At 37.0% G+C, this 19556-nt stretch overlaps 1 long non-coding RNA gene across 1 annotated transcript; it reads left to right on the top strand.

Moving 5' to 3' along the window:
• Positions 1-8178: 8178 nt before the first annotated feature.
• Positions 8179-9228, top strand: LOC132159114 (uncharacterized). Its single transcript, XR_009437785.1, has 4 exons — positions 8179-8257; positions 8385-8515; positions 8854-8942; positions 9023-9228. It is a non-coding gene; the product is annotated as an uncharacterized LOC132159114 (long non-coding RNA).
• Positions 9229-19556: the final 10328 nt, after the last annotated feature.

A 19556-nucleotide genomic window follows, 5' to 3' on the forward strand; every position in this document is an offset into this window, starting at 1 on the left:
CCCCCCCCCAAGCCCCAAGATTCCAAGCCTCATTAAATCTGTCGTCAGCAGCTCTACATCTCATCAGTCACTGCCTCATTTACACACGTCCATCTGTTGTATGTAAGATCACACACACACTCTCTCTCTGTCTCACTGCAGAGAGGCATTGCAGACCCCGTGCGTTGTTCCTGTTCCTTCGGTGTTTACGGTTCTGCTAAATTGGTGAAAACTCAGCTGCGTTCAGGTGGGACGAGGTTATGTGAGCTGAATAAATTGCTAAAAGTCTTTTCTCACCGATCGTGGGGTCCTCCGTGGTGCCTGTGATGGAGCTGGCTGAAAAACACTTAAAAATCAGAAACATTAAAAATATGATATTGCATTTAATGTATTACAGTGCAAGTATATAGTGAAAGTGAAGTGACATTCAGCCAAGTATGGTGACCCATACTCAGAATTTGTGCTCTGCATTTAACCCATCTGAAATGTACACACACAGAGCAGTGAACACACACACACACACACTGTGAGCACACACCCGGAGCAGTGGGCAGCCATTTATGCTGCGGCGCCCGGGGAGCAGTTGGGGGTTCGATGCCTTGCTCAAGGGCACCTAAGTCGTGGTATTGAAGGTGGAGAGAGAACTGTACATGCACTCCCCCCACCCACAATTCCTGCCGGCCCGGGACTCGAACTCACAACCTTTCGATTGGGAGTCCGACTCTCTAACCATTAGGCCACGACTTCCCGATATATGCCTTTCACATGATTATAAACAACATTGTAGTTCATTTAGACTCAAATAATTTAGAAATGCTAAAAATTACCAGTTTATTTAAAATTAACAGGGGTACAATTTAGTCCTAAATTAAGCACTTTTATTAACTGTATAATATAATAAAATATAATTTAAATAATAGAATAGAAGAAAAGAGAATAGAATAGAATAGAATAGAATAATATCCCCTATACATGAATAATCATATGCCAAAATCTGTAGCAGGGTTACAAATTAATTCTAAATTAAGTTTTAAAATGTTTCCAAAAGTTTAAAATTATAAAATGTTTATTAATTCAACCACATTGCATAAAAAATAACAGGTGATAATATAATATTGTCACGTTTATGAACTTTCTGTTTCCTTTTTTGGTCTTCCTCTTCTTGTTTTAGTTAATTGATTGATCCTCACCTGTCCCCAGTTCCCTAATCACCTGTGTGTTTAAATACCTGGTCTGTTTAGTTCTCCCTTGTCCGTGATTGTTGAATATTGTTATGTTGATGTGTTTGTATGTAAATGTATTAGAACCTAACCTAAATGTCTTGTTGATATGTTAATGCTAAATGTAATCTTGTACATTGTCTGTATTCTCCTTCGTCATCAGTAAACTCCTTATTTGTTCCAGATCCTCATCTCGCACTTTGTTTTACGTTTAGCACTACCATAGTTTGTAACAGAATCACGGACCCACAACAGTGTAGTTAATTTAGCGGCGTTTTCTTTCATTTATTTATTTATTTATTTTCTCCTCTCCCAGAATGGCCATCCCAGCAGTCCGTCTCCTATGCCTGGAGCAACAGGACCATTCGCTGGAGGACCACACCAGGGACTTTTTAGATCTGGTGTGCCTTACTCACTTCCCCGACCGCTCGCTCTCTAACTTCTTCTACACCTACCAGCGAACGGCCCCCGGGAGGATTTCGCCGCTTTTGTGGAGTGGGTGCTGGAGAAAAATGAATCTTCATTTACCATCAGCACCGCCGAAGAGGATATCTCCAGCCCCACTCCTGACCCAGAGACCAGCCAGCCACCATCCCGCCACACGGAGCCAGAGCCCACCGCAGCCGCAGAGCCCGAGCCATCCAGTGACAAGGAGCAGGATCTCGAGAGCGCGACTGACCAGGTGTGTGAGCCGGCAACACCGTGCATCGTGGGAGTCCTCGTGGAGATCGAGGGCGTAGAGGAAAGCCCTGCCCACACTCCTGCGACTGAGGGTGAGCTGTATCCAGTCTCGGAAAATATGGAGCAACTTCTGGATCTTATAGACTGGTCTATGGAGGTAATCCCCAATTTTCCTGTTTCTCCGCTGGTTCCGTCCAGCCCTGATCCCCCTGTATACCCTCTGTCTCCCACTCCTACCTCCTCCAGTCAGTTCCTATGCTCCATCTCCGCTGGCTCCGCCCAGCCATGAATTTTCTGTTTCTCCGCTGGTTCTGCCCAGCCATGAATCTTCTGTTTCTCCGCTGGTTCCGCCCAGCCATGAATTTTCTGTTTCTCCGCTGGTTCCGCCCAGCCCTGAATTTTGTTTCTCCACTGGTTCCGCCCGGCCCTGATTTTTCTGTTTCTCCGCTGGTTCCGCCCAGCTATGAATTTTCTGTTTCTCCGCTGGTTCCGCCCAGCCCTGAGTTTCCTGTGTCTCCGCTGGTTCCGCCCAGCCCTGATTTTCCTGTGTCTCCGCTGGTTCCGCCCAGCTCTGAATCTTCTGTGTCTCCGCTGGTTCCGCCCAGCTCTGAATCTTCTGTGTCTCCGCTGGTTCCGCCCAGCTCTGAATCTTCTGTGTCTCCGCTGGTTCTGCCCAGCTCTGAATCTTCTGTGTCTCCGCTGGTTCCGCCCAGCTCTGAATCTTCTGTGTCTCCGCTGGTTCCGCCCAGCTCTGAATCTTCTGTGTCTCCGCTGGTTCCGCCCAGCTCTGAATCTTCTGTGTCTCCGCTGGTTCTGCCCAGCTCTGAATCTTCTGTGTCTCCGCTGGTTCCGCCCAGCTCTGAAGTTTCTGTGTCTCCTGTATTCCCTCCCAGCCTCCCTCTCCCACCTCCTCCTAGACCTGCCAGTCCCTCTGCTCCACTTCCGCTGGTTCCGTCCAGCCCTGATCCTCCTGTGTTTCCTCCCATCCTTCCTCTCTCTCTCCTCCTCCTAGACCAGCCAGTTCCTCGTCATCCCTGCTGTGGCCAGTCAGTCCCGCAGCTCACCCTCAGTCCGCGCCATCTGGGCGTGATGGTTCGCGGCTGGACTGCCAGTCTCCAACTCCGCCTTGGCGCGTTAAGGCCCCGTCTCCGCCTCCAGCCTCCGAGCCCTGGACTCCTCTTCAGTCCTTCAACCCAGCGGCTCCGCCTTGGCTCTTAGCTCCCTCGTCTCCACTGTGGCCTGTCACCCCACCTGCTCCACCGGGCTCCCTCGTCCCTCCGGCTCCACCTTGGTCAGTCGTCGACCATCCACCGCCTTGGGACTCCACTCCTCTGGTTCCACCTCGTCACTCCATCCCTCCGGCTCTGTCAGGCTCCTCCTTCCCTCTGGTTCCACCTCCATCCTCGGTCGCTCCGGCTCCACAGCGGTCTCCCAGGACCCCGCCTTTGCCTTGGTCGCCTGAGCCTTCTGCTCCACCTAGGCCCTCCGGATCCTCGACGTCACCCTGGCTCTGCGGCTGTGCTGCTCCATCTTGGGCTCCTCACCCACTGGTGCAGTCTCCGCCTGTCGGCCCCCTGGTGTCGTCGGCCCCTTCACCATGGCTCCTCCCGCCGTCGACTCCACCATGGATCTCCATCCTGGCTGGTCTCTGGTGGACCATCTGGCTCCGGGCTCCTCCCTCCATCCACTCCGCCCTGGTCCCTACCTCCATGCTCCCTCGTCACCTGCTCCTTGCCTGCTCCTTGCCCGCCTCCAGAACTCCAGAACCCTCCGCTGGCATTCCTCTTGCGGTGCGAGGACGCACCGTTCCGGGAGAACCTAACCTAAATGTCTTGTTGATATGTTAATGCTAAATGTAATCTTGTACATTGTCTGTATTCTCCTTCGTCATCAGTAAACTCCTTATTTGTTCCAGATCCTCATCTTGCATTTTGTTTTACGTTTAGCACTACCATAGTTTGTAACAAATATAATATAATATAATAACTTGTTTGATTAAAAAAGGGGTCTCACTTTATATGTATGTATAAAATAAGTGCATTGTACCATATGATTAAATACAATTTTACAAATAGTAGTTAAGGCCACTTAATATAAAGTAGGATAAAAAAAATAAAAAAAATTAAAAATGCCAGAATCCGTTTCAAGTTGATTACAAATTAAGCTAAATTAAAATATTTTAACAATTTATCCAGATCCCAATAATAGAAAATAATTTTTGACAGATTTATTTCAAGTAAGCAAATGTTTACTTGCCTTCAGTAATGAAACAGCCTCTGAAGCACGACCTATTTCTCGGCTGTATTTTGTTAGCGCTCACACACACAAATTTGAAATAATTGCACATAAAAGCATCAAATCCATGCTGACTTTGAATCAAAGCAAGGTGAGGCTTTACATACGGAACGTTTCTCATTCGAGCGTCGATTAAAGATGTTTTGGGAACCTCTCTTTGATGCGGAGTGACAAACACGGCCATCACTGATCTTTACATGTCCCCTACAGAGCCGGGGTCCCTCGCTCTGTCGTTCACTCCATCACTCCAGCCCTGCCCCACATTCAGCTCGAGTAAACAAACAAACAAACAAACAAACAAACACCTGGAGCAGTTTCACTCCCGGATCACCTCTAGGGGCCCCGGCTTTCAAAGAGGACTCTAATCTGCAGGCAATTTGTCAAAATAACTTCTTTTGTTTGTCAAGACCAAACAGGGCTTGTCTCTTTAAGACAGGCGTGCTGACAGAGAGCTCGCTTGGGTCCTGATGAACGCTCTCTGATGGATTTTGCCAGATTCATGGAGCTGAGAGGCGTTTCTCTTTGGTCGGTTGACAGACAGTTTTCTGATTGCAAACCTATTCGTGGGAACGGTCCTGCTTTCAAGTATTTAACTAGAGGTAAATAAACAAGCTGTCTCCTTTTGTGACCCTGCTGGTCTCTCCGAATTAAGTCAGTATTTTGTTTTAATGCCAACGGTTGCACTGAATCCTACATTGGACAAATAAGAACTAGTAAACTGAAGCAGTGGTTTTAGGGTGATCAGTGACACTTTTACATATTTACCTTTACAGTACTGTTCCTTTGCATATTTACTTTGTCAGTGTTGGGGATAACACATTACTTTTAACACAAGTTGTGTAATAAGATTACTTTTTTCAAGCAACTAGTAAAGAAATTCATTATTTTTTACAAGAAAAAATTTTTAGTTACTTTTTCAAATAAGTTTCACAGGTTACTTTGTTTCCCTATTTATTCACTTACACCTCTCAGATTTGAGAGAAACTGGGAGTGAGGTGCAGAGTTTCTTTCTTCAGCCTGAGGCTAATTATTGTTTTACTTTTGGTGTGAAAGGGCCGTTATATTTGTCAAAAATATAACTTTTGGTTTCTTTGTTATTAAAAATAAACAAGCAAGTCCAGCTCAGGTGAACAACAGTAACACAAAAGTAATATAATATGGATTTATGGACTTACATTCCATAAAAGAACGCAATTATTATTATTATTTTTTTTATGGAAAAATGCAACATTGTAATTGCATTAATCGAAAGTATTTCATTATGTTACTTTTGTTTTATTTTTTGTTACATTTAAAGTGGAACCTTTTTTTAAATTGTAAAAAGTTATAAAATAAATATTATATTATATTATATTATATTATATTATATTATATTATATTATATTATATTATATTATATTATATTATATTATATTATATTATCTTTTATGTATGCAATGTGGTTGGAGGTTTTACATTTCACATGATATTTTATTTTGATAGTTTACATTGTGGTCAAAAATAGGGCTTGAAGCCCATAAAAATTTAATTATTATTATTATTATTATTATTATTATTATTATTTTATATTTTGTTATTTTTTATTATGCTTAATCTTTGGAAAATGTTGACTGTCAACCTCTGAAAGTCAAATTTAAATATTTGAAATCTAAATACAATTTAAACATTTTAAGTTAAAGGATTATTCTAGCAATAATTATTATTAGCAATAAACCATATAAAAATAAAATAAAACCAGATTAAAATATTTACAAACAAATAAAAAAGTAAAAAAGGGAGAAAAAGTTCAAAGCTAAACGAAAAACAAAGCAAAACAAAACTAGATGGCAATACTGAATACACACCAAAACATAACAACAACAATAAGAAATAGTGCAATACTTAAAAAAATATAATAATAACAATATTAGAATATTTAAAAACAAATGTAAAAAATCAAGACAGAGAGAAAAACAAAACAAAAACAAAAGTAAAGCAAAACAAAGCTAAGCAAAAACAATATATAAAATAATTTTAAATATATATATATATATATATATATATATATATATATATATATATATATATATATATATATATATATAACTAAAGAAAAGCATAGCAAAGCAAAAGAAAAGAAAAAGCAAAGAGGAAAAAACAACAACAACAGAATTGGAAAAAAGAATGGCAAATAAACCTTGTTTAGGTAAATCAAATTAACACTGAATAAATCTAACTAGCTTTCATCATAGGTTAATTTTATGTTAAAGATGGTTTATTAAACATACAGTATTTAATCGATCTAACAGCAAATAACATGAGACTGTTTGTCACATACAGCACATACTCTGTACAGCCCAGTTTATGATGACTGAAAGAAGATATTGACAAGCTGAAGACAAACTAGCATGAATTTTCTTCCTAACAATATATCCCTAATGAAAAACCCCATACATCCTTATAAAACGACTACAACCCCAGGCCTCCTGTTTGCATCGTACTGCTTTATCCTTGTGTTTCATTTCTAGGAAGTTAGATTTTTTTCCCTCAAGTGCTGGGTTGGTTTTTAACGGCCCATTAATATGAAATGCCCCAACATTTACAGAATTCGAATCCTCTGTGCTGAAATTGGTTGCATTGGTTTCTTAAGGCTTTGTTGTATTATTGATGTATTTTTCCCGTTAGTGGGGAAATGGCTCCAAATGACTTTTAAGCCTCGCCGTCTTTCCATTTCTGGTTATTCCATTTCTTACATAAGAGTTGAAATGGAAAGATGAGAAAAACATATTTCTTATTTATAGAGTGAAGTAGGAATTGATAGATGTTAGAAATGAGAACGACAGTGACCGTATAGCAAGTACACACACGGCCGGTGAGTTTCTGCCTCTTACAGAGGTTGGCTAACAAAAATATTATGCGCTGGGAGCGTTGACCTGTACAGAGTCCAAACCTACTGGGAAAAGCCAAAAGAGAGCTTCCTTCCCTGCTAGTTTTTCTTGCTAATGCACTATTTGGATATATCTGAGCATTTTTCTCTTCAACCGTGTTAGCTAGTTTTTTGAGTTGGCAAGAAAGTCTTTTATTTAGATCCTACACAGCAAAAATTGGAGAGTTGAAATTTCTGTGTTAAACATTTCCGAGTTGATTTCAACACCCAAAGAGTAATTTTAACACATTCAGAGTAAAATGGTGTTTGGTGTTGGAGTTATTTCACAGAGTTGATCATCAGTGTTAAACAAACTCCATAGAGACGTAATTAGACTCCGCCCATGCATTTCCAATCGTCCCTGGTGAAATCCATGAAGACGTCGCCATTATCCTCGTGTGGCTTTTAAAGGTAAGTTAAATTGAATCATACTTTTACATTTATGATTGGTGCTTATTCAGTAGAGAATGTACAACATAACGTGCTATGGAGCACTGTGCATAAACGTATATTAGGCTGTGTGTGTGCGTTCGCTTCCACGTTTTAAGTTAACGTACATCGTGGCAGCGGTTTACTACGCTCGCGCTTTTCGATTTAACTAAAACAAGGAATCAAATTATAACAGCTTGGCCTCAAATTAATTAAAATGATTTACCGAATTAATAAAACGAACGATCTTTTACAAAGCCTCGTTTATTGCCATCGTCGACGTGATTAGCTTCGTTAGCTAGCTAAGTTACTGTATGAACAGCAGAAGTATGTGAAGCTGGACTGCATTGAAGAGAGGTTTAACTTTATGCAATTTCACGTCAAAGGATGTTTTTTTCTTACTCCTTTAAAATAACTAAGAATTTGATTAAAATCTGATAAATTCTGTGTATTGTGTTGTTGCCTCATTTCTGTATTTGCCTTTATCATATAATGTTCTGTAGAAGGGGATACATTGGAAAAAATAATTCATATTTACATTTTGCTTGCATCATAAAGATACGTTTTCAAATCAGACATTTGTTGTGAAGCAAGAAAGGGCGTCAACTTAAATAATTTTTTCTAATTTTTTTTCACTTATTGAGAAATTTTGCTTGCCACCTAATGCAACAGGGACAGAAGTCGATGCAGAAATATTCAGTGACCTCATTGGACAAGGCTGTGGTGCTGACTGTTTTCTCAAATGATGGTGAGCTTTATTGAACGTTTAAGTTGTGTTATCAAGCAACTCAGGATAAATATGATAAATTGGCTATTTCTGATTCTTGTACTGGTCATCACAATATCTGTAATATTTTAATACTTTAATTATTTAGAATTTTCAGACTCTTTGTCTTCTGAGAAGTCTGACAAAAGCAACAGTTCAAGTGCATCGACTGTAATCTTACATGAGGTCCCTAACAAGAGACAAAGAAAAGAGGACACATCTGCACTGTCTGCAAAACAGGTTAGAACAAAGCTTTTTATGTCAGTGTCCTAAAGGTTCTGTTCACACAGAAATGAAAATTATCCAAAATATATAATTTTTTAACCCCTCTGAGTCTGTGGTAATTAATGAATCACCAAGGTCATTTTTAATTTTTAGTTGGTCGAGGATGTTCTAAAATTAAGGTGGTGAAGGAGTATCAAGAAATAGAAACTCTAACAGATGCCACAAGAAGACAAATGATCAACACACTGGTGGCTCACGTGATTGATACACATGGGTATTTTAATTTATTTTATAAAAAAAAAAAGCTGCATGACCATTGTATAAATTAAGACCAATTTGATATCTTCTCTTAGGCAACTCCCTACTAAAGCTATCAGAGAACAGTATGCTCTTGGCATAGTGATACTGTTCCCTCAGAGATCCATATTCCAAGAAAGGCTACGTAAGTCATCGTCTGCATGACCCTTTCATGTTATAATTGCAATGTTATGATATCTGACATAGAAATGTGATTCTTTTAAGGAACACTTTTATGATGCTGCAAGCAACATAGGATACAATGCTTAGCATATGAAAACAGTCCACAGGAAGATTAGACGAGGATCTTTGCCACTAGACAGCCCTCATGATGTTTCTCCAGGAGGCCCAAAATGCCAAAGGGCTACTAATTTTGAAGGGCAACTTGATGGGAGTGCTTGCAAAGAGGCCATTTCTTTGCTCAGCCATACCACAGAGGTTTGGAATAACATGTTTTCACAAGAATGCAATTTGAGAACATTGTTTATAGTTTAATATCTTCTTAAAGGTTGGTCAAGACTTCACTCTCCTGTTTGACACTGAGACATCCTCCAGGCTGCTTCAGAAGAGGGACACATTCTTCAGGCCAAATGTCATTAAAGACACCAAGCAACTTACTTCAACAGCAGAGATGAGTCAGTTTTTGCTCTCAGCAGAATGTCCTGAAGGAAGTGACCTTCATGAGACAAGTAAGTTGTATTTGATTTGCTTGTTTTTACACATTTGCTATATTTGCAGTTACAGTTACAATATATTTTGCTTTGATGACAAAAAAATATTAAAATTCAGGAACTTCAGTTGTTTTCCGTATTAATAGCAAATAAATAACTTGCACTACATAAAATCTTTAAAAAGACTACATTAACCAGGTGAATGTTTAAAATGCTTTCTATTCTTCAACTTAAAATATTTAATTAGAAGGTTTAGAATAATTAATTCATGTTGTTTTTTGTTTTCATGTGAATTTCATCTCTAGTTTACGACCGGGAAATGGCATCCCTTCTTTAACTGATACATCTCCTTCCACCATCACCAGGAGGACTGAAGTCTCCAAAAATCAGTCCATGTGATGCTGCTGAAAGACTTGTAATCTTTCATAAGGTATTGACATTTTAATATTGTGTTTTGGGTTGCTCTAACATGGAGATTTAAAATCATTCATATGCGTTATCATATTGCACCAGCCGTTGAGTTGTTTGAACAGTCACTTTTATACTGTTGTTTTCTCTTACTGGACATTATGTTTGTGTCTAATATTCAATGTTCATTTTAAGTTTAGTCATGCTGCAGTTTGGAGGAGCCCCTCAACAACATCCAGCATCAGCATCCGTACCTCCTTGCTGTTGGACGCCAGAAAAGCAAGACTGAGTGCTTCTACATCATCTTGGATAAGCATCTCATCCCATGCCAGGCAAACTGTTCCCTTGGAGCATTTGATGAACTTTTCAAGGCACATTTTGTGTTCAATTTGTCCTATGATGGTGCACTTGTGAACTTTTACACATTCCTGCAGACAACAGTGTATAACATTGATGAAGGTAAAATGAAGTAGTCTCCCAGGGTTAGAGATTTGAGAGCCAGACTGCTCAACCAGAAAGTAACCTTAACTTAGTCGGGCAGTATGATGTTGACAGAATGCTAATCTGTTTTATTTGTCAAAAAGACCACCCAGACAGTCAACAGCTGATTTCACTTTTAAGAGGTGAGAATAACAAATAAACAAGTCATTGGCAAATATTTTGTGTGCTGTTGTTTATTTAACATTATTTTGTAGATCTTTTGAGACTGTACAGATTTAACCACCTAAAACATGCAACTCTGAACAGTGTTGTTTTTCTGTATCACTTTTAGTGTTATTTTAACACTTTTTTTGGAGTCAAATTAGGAACTCCGGCATTGTGTTAAATATTTAACTATTTTGAAAGTGTTATTTTAACTCCGGAGAGTGTGGAGCTATATAAACTCTGAAAAAGTGTTGAAATCAACTCTGTGAGAGTTAATTTAACACTGGACTTTTTGCTGTGTACTGATAATAATTACAACTAAAATCTATGCTTAGATGTTTATACTGAAGTAAACAATTTAAACTTTAAGTCACTGGAAGCTCATAATACTGAATTGCAAACACCATCGATGCTCCAGATCAGCCGAAAGTACAACGTTTTTGCTTTTAATTATTTTGTTTAAAAGCAACAAGAAGATTGCGGGCTGCTTCTGCGGCGAGATCACTAATTCTCTGACTTTACTTAATGAGCTCAGAGCCGCAGTGTTTCATGGGAAGTGGGTGATGTTAGCGGGAGGTTCCTGGCACATGGGTCGGAACCCCCTGTTCTTGCCATCAAGGGTAATGGAAGTAAACAATCACCATCAGGAACACTGAGAGAATTTGAATGAATATGTGTATAAGAGCAAGATTGTGTATGTGGGCAGACTGCATTTAAAAGAATGTTCTGGGTTCAGTACAAGTTTAACATCTGCGACAATTACCACTAATCGCTTAACTGATAAAAACAAAGAAATGCTGCAGTAATACATTTACAATAGATGTCAAAGAAGCAGTTCATCCCACAGAGTTTTGCTGAAAAGAGCAGATTTGGGTTAAAAAAAAAACATTAAAAATGTTTACCTAAGAAGAAAATGGTAAAAGAATATGCACAAAAAAATATGTTATTTAAGCTGTAGAGTTACATGTAACATTCAATAAATATTATTCACATGCTCTGAAATATGTTATTTGAGTTGTAAAGTTAAATGATTTTATATTTTGTAAAATAAATAAATGTTGCGCAACTTTAAGTATTTAAATACAAAAAAAAACACCTGTAATCTATTTTAGTGATTTGCTATTAGAGCTAAAATAGCAAGATGAAGATAAAAGCTGTAGTCTAGAGACATTTTGCCATTTTAAAGAACTCAAACAGGTTAATTTTCCTTAATATTTCAATGTTTGTCTAAAGGTTTAATTTAAAAATAAATTTTACAACAAATGTCAATGAAACTGTAATTTGTAGTACGATTAATAATAATAATGTGTAAAAATATGTTTTTTGAGTAACTGTTAAGTTAAATTTAGTAAAACAAAACAAAAAGTAACAAAATAGTTCACCCTTGAACAAGCTATTTTTTTGCATGCGATACAAATATGCATCATACAAAATTTTGCAGATTTACATGGCAGGTCATGACAGGATATGAAATATTGGGCACAACTTTGCACAAACAGCGCTAGTTGTTTAAGCAATTTTAACATATTTAAGTGTCAAGTTTACATAAGAAGGTTAAACATTGTGCCTATACATTCAAAATAACTTCACTGAAAAGTCACGCAACTTTAGCATGCATAATTTAAGTACTAAAACCCACAATATAGCTAAGCCAGATACTGTCTGCGCTAAATCAGCAGAGCACACAGTAGCCATTTTAAAGACCTGATTAGGGTGAATTTCCTCTGTACTTCAGCATTTACTTGATACAGTTCCTCACCCCATTACACTGTAAACACAATTTTTGTTTGATTTCGGTAAACTGAGGTATAAAATGAGATTCTGTGGCAATAAAGCTTAACTTGTATTAAACCCGGAACATTCTCCCAATTTACTGAATGAAAGTGGATTTTGGGTGTAGCGATATTAAAACAGCTGGTTTGTAAACGTTTACATTAGCATTAGCATTAGTCTCTGAGAAATGGACCTGCGTGTGGTAATTGCAGGGTCTTTACTAAAGTTGCTGATATAATTTAAAGTGTATTAATACGTAACTTCCACTCTTACTCACACAGCGAGGGAGACGGTGAGAAATTAAATAGAGCTATAAGACAGAGCTATAAGTTCATCCCCCGTGGAAATCGTTTGGACCCCCTCCGTTCTCCTCATAAAACCATCACTTAATAGTCTCTTGCTCTCCCTCTCACACACACACACACACACATGCAGGGATACACACTTCAGATAAATCAAAATGACAAGATGATTGGTTGGGAAAAAAAGCTTAAAGAGGCTGTAATATTTTCCTCAGAGTGATGAAAGTGACTTTTTCTTTCCACGCTAGCGCACATAAACAACAAAACAGCTAAGCTAACATACTGTACATACATACTCTCTATCGACCCGCTCTCAAAAAACATGCCACGAGACACGGTTCAGCAAAGGTGGAAATATGTTTTTGAGGTTACTAGAAGGGTATGCTAACATGCTATTCATACTATTTTTATTAACATTGTTTTGTGTGTGTATACATATAAGTACATTCTTGACACATTTTCACCGATAAAAATATTAAAACATATTTAACAGTCAGTTTGCATAAAAAATTGCACAAAATGTGTTTTCAGATTATATATGATGAATTAAGTTTTTCTAACCCCATTGCCATTTTTGAACCAAAACTTATTTAAATCTGTAAAAAAGTAATGCAATTTAAAATACTGTCTTTACAGACTTATGCAATACAAAAAGTGTATGTGTTTATATATATATATATATATATATATATATATATATATATATCTCTGTGTGTGTACACAGCCCATTGTGCACACACACGCGCACGCACACACACACACACATACACACACACACACACACACACACACACACACACACACACACACACACACACAGAAAATAAGTTATTATAAAGAAGTGGAAATTAATGGATTAAATAAACTGCCAGTAAATAAAGATAGACAGACAGACAGACAGACAGACAGACAGACAGATAGATAGAACATTTATTTAATTTATACCTTTGTATACATTATTCTACCCTGTATTCTATACTTATACTAATACTGTTTTACTAAATAATTAATAAATTATATAAAATATATCCAGATTTGTGTAAATAGAAAAGTATTAAAGTAGTTTGAATAAATAAATTAATTAATTAAACAATGAAACATTCATCACAAAATAATGTTCACAAAATGTGTCACATAACAAGTCTTGAACTACAGCGTCCTACTTGAAATAGCGACGCCCACTCTCTTCCTGCACCTTTGTTGCCAAACGTTTGCACAAACCCCAACACGCTGGGTTGGTTTATCTGCCGACCACAGCATGGGTTCAGACGCTATTATTGTAGCCCTCACAGGTGTGGACAGGAGGTGTGATTTTTCTATAGCACGCTCCCTTCAAATACGCAGTCGCACTGCAGGATTCGTCAGGAAATTGAGTGGGAGCAGTATCTGGTTGGAATAACTGGCCAGGTGGTGGGCATGACATTAACTTATTTTCTAACATTTTGAGATATTTGCTTCTAGAAACCATGGATGTTCTGACCAAAGTTTGTGCGTGTTGAAGCGTTTTCAAAACATTAAAGACTTAAATCATATTTGTCAAAGACATTTTGGAGAGGTGTTGCTTAATTTTTTACCCCTGTAACTTCTACAACTATCTGAAAGCACTGAGATACAACGTTTTTACCCAGAAAAATTACCCAGAAAGTCATGTGCTATCTTATAACCATACAACTCTTTCTGCAGTATACTGTGCACAATATGGCAATGTGTTCTGAATATCCAGAATATAACAGTGAATTGCGCTTAACATTCAACAATGTTTTCATTGCAGTCTTACAATGCAATGCTTACAGCTCGCTATGGAAGCCCATTTGCACCAGGAAACCAGAATTGAAACTTTTTTCTTACAATTCAGATTTCCGAGATTCACAATTCTGAGAAAGAGAATTTTCTTTTCAGAATTCCGAGATATGAATTCAGAAATGCAGGATATGACTTTTTTCTTCTTCTAAAAATTGCGAGTTTGCATTTTGCAATTCTAATTTTGTATCTTATAATATTAACTTATTCTGAGAATATAGATATAAAGATCTCAATTCTGAGATAAAAAAAAGTCTGAACTTCTCAGTTCAGACTTTTTTTCTTGCAGTTTTGAGTTTATTCAGAATTGCGAGATATAAACATATACTTCCCAGAAACAAGCTCAGAATTGCAAGAAATAATAAGTCTGAATTGTATGAGAAAAAGTTACAATGACCTTTACAAGGACCTTTATGTGCGGTGCCCTTATTCACCACATATACTGCCTGTTTTAGTGCCACTGTTAGCACAGTGGTGTTTTGAGTGGTTTTAGCACATCACTATCTGTGTTCTGAGTGGAATTAGTACATATGCAGTTGCTAGTGTGTTTTGAGTGGATCTAGCGCATGATTATATGATTGCCAGTATGTTCAAAGTGGAATTACTGCATATGCAGTTGCTAGTGTTTTGATTGTATTTAGCGCAAGTCTATATGACTGCTAGTGTATTCTGATTTTTTCCCCCAGTACTGTTATGCAGTTGTTAGTAGCCTTAATTCTAAGCAGACTTAATGCATATGTTGTGTTTTGAGTTAATTAAGCACATAGCTATGAAGTTTCTACTGAGTTCATAGCGAAGGTTTCTAATGTGTTCTGACTTTTGTTCTGGCATGATCAACTCCTGAATTAAAATCTGCTTTCTTGGTTTGGCTGGCGCGGAGCCAGAGACGAACACTGTGCGCTTGTCATATTAACAAAAACTGGAGTTAGCGTTTTCAACCATACACTGCTTAATTTAGGTTCCAGACATTTATACGCACTAGTAAAACCATACATTTATAGTTTGTTTAATACATGCTGATGTTTATAGAAGCGGCAATTATGATCCTATAAACTGATAATTAGTTTTATTGATATCATATACAGTACACATAGTGTAGGTAACAACCAAGTGTGCTCTGTTCGTCTCCCAGTTCCCTGAAGACTTACTTTAATGTCTTTCCAGAGGAGAGAATGAATTTATGTGAAAGGGTTAAGCAGTTGCTACGATATTTGGAGTGGACTTAGCACACTGCATTATGGTTGCTAATACATTCTGATCTTTTTTTCTTTTTCTTTTTTACCAGATTTAGTGCACATGTGGTTGCAAGGGTGACTTGAGTGGTTTTAGCACATTGTTATGATTTCTCTGTGGTTACCAAAAGAAACCTCTCACAGGAATCATGCTCGTTATGTACACTGTGAGAACAATTCAATGTAGCCTTACTGGCGGGAGTTCTTTCTGAATTTAGTCTCCTAGCATCAACATACTTGAGCCACCTGAGTATCGCAAGCACAACGTGTCATTGTGGCGAGATCTAATTTAACACAAAAACCTGCGCCAGGAATCCATGTTCTCGGGTTCATGACTGCTAACGCTAACAATGACTGCTCTGCTATGTTTTGACATGTATTAAAATGGGAAATGACAATTAGAGAGAGTCGGTGAACATTCACAGTGGAATGAGCTCGATATGAGATGACAAAAGTGCAGAGAGATTTAATCTTTTATTCCGAACAGTATCCCATGGTCCCTTGCACCTCAAAAAGCAAAGGATCAATGAAAAAGTCATGTCTGTCTGTGATTTCTCACAAATATGAACTCAAAACCACCATCATCAAGGTTCTTGTTACTGCCTGCCTTCTCTTTAATAGACAAGTGCAGTACAGTTTTAATAAAGCATATAAGCTCATCATATGAGGCATGGCCTAATTTAGATGCATTCTCTTTCTTCTAGCAGTTTATTAATTTATCTGAGCCATCATTTTCCCAGCTGTCACTGTGGCACGCCGAGGCATCTCTTTGGTTCTCTGAGGGCCTCATACAGTGGTGCTATGAGCCAGTGTAGAGACCTTGAAATCTACAGCTGGTCTTATTGGGGCACAGAACTCACACAGGCAAACATACTCATTTACACACATATATAGAAACACATTGGCGGTACTTCTGGGGCACCGAGCTCTACATATCTGACAGATGCTCTCCTTTTTTCTCATTAACTCTGGCACAATGTAAGAAAAGAAAAAAAAACACCAGAATGATTCACTCAGGCTTTTTTAAGTGGACTTACAGTACATGCAGCCCAAATTAGGTTGATTACTTCTGAAGCAGTTCAATTAATAATGGGACACAATGGGTACATTCTCAAACAAGCAGATGTGACTGTATTTTACAGTGTATTTTACTTGGCAGTCTATGGGACATTGAAAAGCCTTGAACAAAGCTTTTACGGGTTTGGAACGACATGGGTGTAAGTGATTAATGACAAAATTTTCATTTTGGGGTGGAGTAACCCTTTAATTGACTACCTTGAACAACTCAAAGTGGACTTATCAAATGATTCAAAATGACTCCATTTCAATAGCTCAAGGTGACCACTTTACATGACTCAGTGGCTACCAAAGACAACTCTTTAAGGAATTAAAAATTTACATAATAAATGATTTATGAATAAATAAATGATTATATGATACTGCGTGATCACACTAAATTATTCAAAGTGATCACCTTAAATGATAGTTACTACTTTAAATGACTCAAAATGATAAAATGTTTAATTACCCTTCATGTAAATATTTAAATAATTAAAAATGGGGCACTTTAATTGACTCAGTGACCTTTTGACTCAAATGATTGATGTCTGCCATTGTGATCGCATAAAATGATTTAAAGTGACCACTACCCTGAGTGACTAAAATGACCATTTCAAATTATTCAAAATAACCGGATTCAAAGTGATCACTCATTTGATTTAAGATAATCCCCTTAATTCAAACCTGTTACATCTCAATTTGCACATTTGTTAATATTACTGCTGATATTATTATCAAGTAGCTTCATAATTTGCATATTAGTCAATATTATTGCTGCTATTTTTTTAGCGTCATCTTAATTTGCACATTGTTAATGTTACTGCTGCTATTATTATCATGTATTTGCATTTGCTACATGTTACTGTACTATTGTTTTGCACATAAGTAAATATTGCACACTCACACATACAGATGTATAATTACATAGTCTATATTTCTTCTTCTGCAACATATTTTTATTTGTATTATGTTTGTTTGTATGTGTGTGTGTGTGTGTGTGTTTATTTTTACATACTGTAGTTTGCACTCCTCTTGACATTCACTGTAGACAGCAAAGAAAGAATTTCATTGTACAGGGAAACTTTTTTTCCCTCACTGTGCACATGACAAAAAAAATAAATAAATAAAATAAAACTTTTGATTCCTTGAATCAAAGTGGCCACGTTTAAAGATTCAAAGTTAAGACTCAGTAACATCATCAATGATTCAAGGTGACCACCCTGAAAAACCTCACATCAACTGCATTCAATTATTCAAAGTGGTCATCTAAAACGATTCAGATTAATTTTAAATGACTCAGTGATCAAATTAAATTGTACAAAGTAATTAAATGATTCAAAAGGAAGACTGAAGATCTTAGATCTCTAGGGTGATTAAAAACGGACTAACTGTTCCTTTAAGACTGAGCCCGCGTTTAATCAGAGAGCTCTTCGTCTATGATAAATGGCAAAAATGACTCAGAAAGTCTGCATGTTCCACCTGTCAAAGCCCTTTAAAACCTAGCACGAAAACACGAAGACGTCTCACCAGGAGGCACGCAGCACTTCCCCAGACACCTGCCCTGACAGAACGGACACGTCAGCTCCCGCTTTCATTACCGCGCTCATACGTAAACGTACACGCTGATCAAACGCATGATTGCGTCGAGGATGTCAGATGTGTTCGTCAGCGCTGACGGGCGCCACGAGCTTTGATTTGGTCTACGTGCCCTCAGTAGGGTGCTATTGTAGTGGAAGAGAGGGAGAACCACAGAGAGGGTAACAGGGCAGAGGAGGATTCAGGTGGGTTATTTGGTATTTTGCGGTATTACAGCATTACTCTCGGCTGCCGTTGACAGATGATTCCAGTCAGATGTAACTGTTATGGAAAAGTCTGTCATGAAGCTAAGCATGTCAGACGGTCTTCTAATGTCAAACCAGTCTACGTTTCTATTAAAGTTACTTGCTATTGTAGCTTTCATTTTATGAAATGTAAAGATACTGAAAAAGAAAAAAAAAATTCTCTTTCGAAGCAGACTGCATATACGGAAATTTTCATTTGATCTTAAAACAAATAAGTAAATAAATAAGTAAACATTATTAAAGAAAAATAGAAAATAAATGAAAAATAGAAAATTTGAATAAATAAATATAAAATAAAATATAATAATTATGATTTAATAATGTATTAATATTATTTAATAATATTTTTAATAGTTTATTATATATTTATATTATTTTACATTATTATATGAAGTATTCTGCAATAAATGATCTATTCACAAATTATATATATAGAAATATATAAAAATAATGCATCCAAATAATGAAAGAAAACATAAAATTAAATAGTTACATAAATAAAAAATTAGAATACCATTATGCATTTGCAGGAAAGAAAGAAAGATGTTTATTCCCTCTACATAAAAAATAAACAGTGAATAAAACAGTAATATTGACAATTAATAAATATAAATTATTGTTAATAATAATAGATTTTTCAAATAATTTTATAAAGTAATTTTGAAACCCATGCATTTAGATTAAGATGTTATATTTTTTATATTAGAATTATGTGATAAAGTTTTTTATTTACATTTTATATTTTTCTTTCTTTCTGAAAAAAATCTTTCTGTAATATATATATATATATATATATATATATATATATATATATATATATATATATATATATATATATATATATATATATATATAAAGCTAAAAATCTAAAAACAGAATACTTAAAGGTAAGTAATAAAAAGTTTGTTTAACCAATGCATATTTCCAATTTGCCAAGAGATAATAACAAAATGTGCTCATGAAATGCATGTACTATTGCTATGGAGACCTTAGTCTTCCTGTCTATTTTGCACCGAATATAAATATGT

The sequence above is a fragment of the Carassius carassius genome, chromosome 16 (assembly GCF_963082965.1).
Source record: "Carassius carassius chromosome 16, fCarCar2.1, whole genome shotgun sequence".
NCBI lineage: Eukaryota > Metazoa > Chordata > Actinopteri > Cypriniformes > Cyprinidae > Carassius > Carassius carassius.